Here is a 6000-nt window from a genome sequence, read left to right on the forward strand (position 1 = left end):
TTCTTTGCGAAGTAAAGCCCTGCTTCATCAGACAAGGCCATTGCACAAAGGTGTGAGGCGTTGTGTGCTTGTAGATCTGCTGTTTTCACTAGTTTTGGACATACAAGGTTTCCACCCGACAACGACTATATATAGGAATCATTAAAGGGAAGCGTTGAGTATTCGGACCGTTCAGAGGGAATCGTTGAGGAACTGGAAACGTTGAAATCCTAAAGGATCCCAACCCTAGTCTTCACTCTCTTTCCAGGCTGCTTATGGAGACCGTTTTTTGGTTCGCTTTCCTGTCAAAAGTTTGTGTAACTTTGTCTACATTTTGGTATGTGTGTGTGTGTGTGTGTGTGTGTGTGTGTGTGTGTGTGTGTGTGTGTGTGTGTGTGTGTGTGTGTGTGTGTGTGTGTGTGTGTGTGTGTGTGTGTGTGTGTGTGTGTGTGTGTGTGTGTGTGTGATTTCTTTTTCCTATTCTATTGTCGTCCTTAAAACATTCCCCCACTTCCCCTATTTGCCTGCCACCTAAAGCCTGACTTATACTTGGTTTTAGTCGTGCGCTGAAAATAAACGATCTAACAAGCTCGCACGATTAGGGCTGCTTATTTTCTTTTTTCTTGCGGTTATTGGAGAATAATCAAAAAAGTCATTGATATCGATTGACTTTTTTGATTAATTGATTTGATTAATAAAAAGAAAAAGATCTACAAGCCCACAACGCGTTGTGAACTTGTATATCGTCTATTTTTTGTTTGTTCTAAGAGATTCGGTGTAGATGGAGAAAGTGGTCAGAGTACAGTCTAGGGCATTCACGAATAGTGATTTTTAGTATTCGAATTATTCGACCTCAAAGTATTCGAATAGTCGAATATTTGACAGGACTGGCCAAACTGTCAAATATTAAGTAAGCAAGAGGCGAACATTGTGAAAATAGCGGATCTACATGCTCACAACGCCTCGCATTGCGAGGCGTTGTGAGCATGTAGATCTGCTATTTTCCACAATATTTATCCGTGGAACCAAGTCACATTAAATGTAATACCTACAATTCCAAGTGCTTGTCAGAGTGGGGGCCAGTTATATAAAATATGTTTTTTTTGGGGGGTCTTGGCCTAAAAGGTTTTGAGAACCATTGACAACTCATTCTTATGACTTCCTATCTAGCCAAGCTTTATAAACTTTTTTAAAGAGAAAAAAAAAGCGAATATTCGACTTCGGTGAACAACGTCGAATGGTGACTTTGATATTCGAATATTCGAATATTTGGTGAATGCCCTAGTACAGTCCAGTTCTCTTAAAGGAGTAGTTCACCCCCAAAATGACTTTTTTTCTATTGATTAGTCACGCCTAGAGACTAGAGTTCAATCATTTTTTTTGGTTTTTGTCACATTCCTAAGACAAAAATGTGATAACAATAAATTTACCCCCATTCATTCCGGATGGTGACCCGTTTCGAAACGGGTCACCATCCGGAATCAATGGGGGTAAATTTACTCGAATCAAATTTTTGTCTTAGGAATGTGACAAAAACCAAAAAATATTATTGAACTCTACTCTCCATGGCATGAGTAATCAATAGAAAAAAAGTCATTTTGGGGGTGAACTACTCCTTTAAGACTACAGGGGTTTAAGTGGTTAGGCATTATGAACCAATGAATCCCCTTTCAACTGAGAACTATCATTGGGAAAAAACCTTTTGGGAGATAACTTTTCACTGTGTAGATAACTGTACAAAGGAAAATACTGTCAGTTTGCTAGGAGGCATGGAGACCACAACTGAAACGAGATATCACATGTTTAAAAATGAAGAAACAAAGATTTAAAAGAGAAATACATTTTGATAGGTCAACTTCTGAGAAAATACAAAATGTTTCTGTGTAAAAAAAGAAGAATATTTAAGGCTGTATTATAAGGAGAAAGAGCTTAATGTATTTGTTGTGAATATGAAAAACTGATATATTAAAGAAGTGCATGAAAACTAGGAAGGTCTGTGTTTTTTAATCTTTCAATTTGGTATTTTATTGCAGCTAAATATTGTCACTGGCAGAAAAAGGGAAAGGGGGGATATAATATAAAAGCGTTCAAATGGATCCAATACAAATATTATTTAGTCACGGGCTTGACAAGGCTTTGACGCTTTCATTTTAGGCTCTTGTTAATACTTTTCATCGTTTCAGTATCTATAAAACCCACACACTTTTACTTAGTATTTTTTTCCAAAATTGCGAAAATGGAGCCTGTAGATATATTTTCGCTACGCTTGTGTGACATTAGTATGACAAAGTAAGGCATTCATGTATGTATTGAGACAAGGTTTCCACTTGACAGAAATTATATTTAATTTACTGATGTACTGTTGCAGGTAGTGTAAGTGATCATGCTAATCTTCATGACAATGGTCACGCCGTTGCTCCAATCCTCAACAAACATGGCAAAAAAAAAACTGTTCAGGTGTCTGCCATGTGAATTCACCAGTGGTGTAATATATTTACTTGAAGGGATATTTCACTTTCAAAAAAACTTTTGGTAATTTTATCATCTAATCAGGCTTTTATGAACACCCTGAACAGTTTTTAATTAGCTTGATTGAATATTTAGATATTTGATGTAAATGTTACCAGGCCCTCCAGGCCCAGGGCCTCTCCCCACACACACCCATTGTAACTTCAAACTTCATTTTAACCATGATAGATTCATTAAAACACCCATTATTTTTTCTGGTGACTCATACTACCCTCCTAATATGTGAGCAGGCCGTGTTTTTCGATAACTTTTTTCATTTATTTTTAATAATTATTTATTTGTATTTCATTTTTTCCATTTTCCCAAATAATTATTCATTTATTTTGAATAATTATTTATCTGTATTTAATTTTTTCCATTTTCCCAAATAATTATTAAAAATAAATGAAGAAAGTTATCGAAAAAACACGGCCTGCTCACGTATTAGGAAGGTAATATGAGTCACCAGAAAAAATAATGTGTGTTTTTAATGCATCTATCATGGTTAAAATGGAGTTTGAAGTTACAATGGGTGTGTATGTGGAGAGAGGCCCTACCACTGCTCCCTGTTGAAAGTGGAATATCCCTTTAAGTACTGTACATAAGTATCTGTACTTTACTTGAGTATTTCCTATACTTTTACTTCTACTCTACTACATCTTGGATCCAAGTATTGTACTTTCACTCCACTACAATTATTTGAAAACTTATAGTTACTAGTTACTTTGCAGACATAAATTATAATAAAACATGCATAAACCACTTTAGCCCTATGTCATACCTGTAGGCTGTTTGAAAATAGCCGATCTACAAGCTCACAGCACGTCGCGATGTGGTGCGTTGTGAGCTTGTAGATCTACTATTTTCAAACATTTTGTACTTTTACTTTTGGTACTTTAAATACATTTTGATGCCAATACTGTCATACTTTTACTGAAGTACATTTTGAATTCTGGACTTTTACTTGTAAGGGTGCCCTCGCACCAAAGTACCTATGAGAGTGGAATCCACGTTACGCCAATGCATTTCAATGATAAGGGAGCGTTTTTTTGCAGAAATCCTATGCTTGCATGAAACCGCTTCACTCTCATTGAAATGCATTGGCGGAACGTGGATTCCACTCTCATAGGTACTTTGGTGTGAGGGCACCCTAACTGAGTACATCTAGTATTGATACTTTTACTTAAGTACAACAAGTGAGTACTTTTTCCACCTCTGGAATTCACACTAGAGGACACATTAGGGACCACAGGCACGCTGTTGCTCTCCGATCTGCATTATTCACCAAACTTGGTGCAAACACTGCTCACGTGTGGTGTGACCCCCAGGGGCCATAGGCATAGGTCTGGATAGTGCGTAGCAAAACAACATTTGACTGTGTTGCTATATGCAACTCAAAGGTATAGCACAGAAGCTTTTGAATTGGATGGTATTGGGATGATTACGAGCGAAGGTGCAAATATGATGGGTCATTAGGTTATTTTATTGAGTCAATGGGTGGCAAATTAAAATGTCTCCACATGGGGGCAGTATCTCCTACCTCAAATACCTGCAGTTCAATGACAATGATGTGGCACTTAACTGTACACTGGTTCTACCCACAGTGGGAATCAAAACTTGACTTCCAGTTATTTTTCTTTTTATGTATCTTTTTAACTACTCCCCCATCACCAATCATCTATGCATCCTTCTCCTACCCAGTTTGATATGCATTAGGCCACACAGACCCCCCTTTTTTCATCCCTGGGACCCCCAGTCTACAGTGACGAATACGAATGGAACACATTCGTTCACTCTCCGAGTTACAGGCCTGTAACTCCTCAAGGACCCCTGGGTCCCTCCCGCGGACAACATGGGGTTCTGTGCATCTGTGCGATCTCCAAAAAACACAAGCTCGATCCCGACCACAGCTCCAGCCAGCCTGATAGCCTAAGACTGTTCACTCTGGGTGTGCAATATGTCCTTTTCAAATTTCAAGGTCTCCCCTTAACTCTGACAGTGTGGTGTGGAACCAAATGAACCTATAACGGGTTCATTTGGTTCCATTTGTACACTGTCAGAGTTACAGACTTGTATGGGTCAATTTAGACCCCCTATAAAAGGAACCCACAGAGTCCCTGGAATCCACTTTGAGAACCACTGATTCGGGGCATCCGTTCCTTCAGCCAGATGATGGATGGGCCAACATGTAACGTGTGTGGAAACACATGTTTTGGATTTGCCATTTGAAAAGGGCACTCTTTGCACACGCGTCAAAAAAGGTCAGCGGTATAGGTTTCTAACACGAGCTGCCGATTACAATTTGTGAAAAAGAAAGTTGTGTGACAACGAAGCAAGAGAGAATTCACTGAGGCAGTCATGAAGAATGAGACTAAATGTTAAAGTGTTGCAGATGTATATGTCACGGGCAATGACAGGTAGGCTACACCTGTGATTTCTGATGACGATGCAGGACAATGGTTCTCAACCATTTCTGGAGCAGGGACCACGTGAAAATCTTCATGCCCAAAATGACTTTTTTTCTATTGATTACTAACGCCGTGGAGACTTGAGTTCAATAATATGTTTTGTTTTTTGTCGCATTCCTAAGACAAAAGTTTGAATATAGTAAACTTAACCTGACGGTTTCCCCATCCAGTGCCATGCATTTGGGTCCCCATCCGGGGCCATGCATTTGGGTCACCATCCGGGGCCATGCATTTGGGTTCCCATCCAGAAAAAATGGGGGTACATTTACTATAATCACATTTTTGTCTTCGGAATGTGACAAATACAAAAGAATAATATTGAACTCAAGTCTCCATGGCATGAGTAATCAATAGAAAAAAAGTCATTTTGCGGATGAACTACTCCTTTAAGTTGTCAATTGGTGGGCTGTGTGCATTTTATCAATCGATCGATTGTATTGGATCAGAGGAACGAGCATTATATATATATATTTAATAGACATTATCATTGTTAACATTAAAATATATTATAACTGCTATTTTCGGGCAGATGTCTAATTTCTCTTTTTTGGTCTTGAGCTAAAGGTTTGGGAACCACTGCTCTGTATACAATAAACACAATGTAGCCTAATGGCTCTGTGATCTCCATGCTCCAAAGCACACTAAATGTGACACAGTGTCCTCAATGTGTCAACCTGCTGTACCTTTATGCCGCTCGGCTCAGGTGACAAGTTGCATAATAAAGGCGCTCAAGAGATGCATGGCTCTCCTGTGGCACTGATCCTCATACTGTACCATCTAGGCTACATGACTCTGGCCTGGTTAATACCAATTCACTGTTTCGTAACTGCTGGGTCTTGCCAGGGAAGCGAGTTTCTAAACTCTAGGAGAGCTAAGGGAAGGCGCACTCGTTTTCACCAGCGTCGGCAGGTTAGCTACTCACTAGCGTCGGCAGGTTAGCATTTCACCAGGTTAGCATTCACCAGCGTTAGTTTTACGGAGGTTAGGGTTAGAGTTAGGGTTGGGGTTAGGGATACTGTAGGTTTAGGTTTTGGTGCACCTCTGC

The sequence above is a fragment of the Nannobrachium achirus genome (genome assembly GCF_963921795.1).
Source record: "Nannobrachium achirus genome assembly, chromosome: 23".
NCBI classification, from domain to species: Eukaryota; Metazoa; Chordata; class Actinopteri; order Myctophiformes; family Myctophidae; genus Nannobrachium; species Nannobrachium achirus.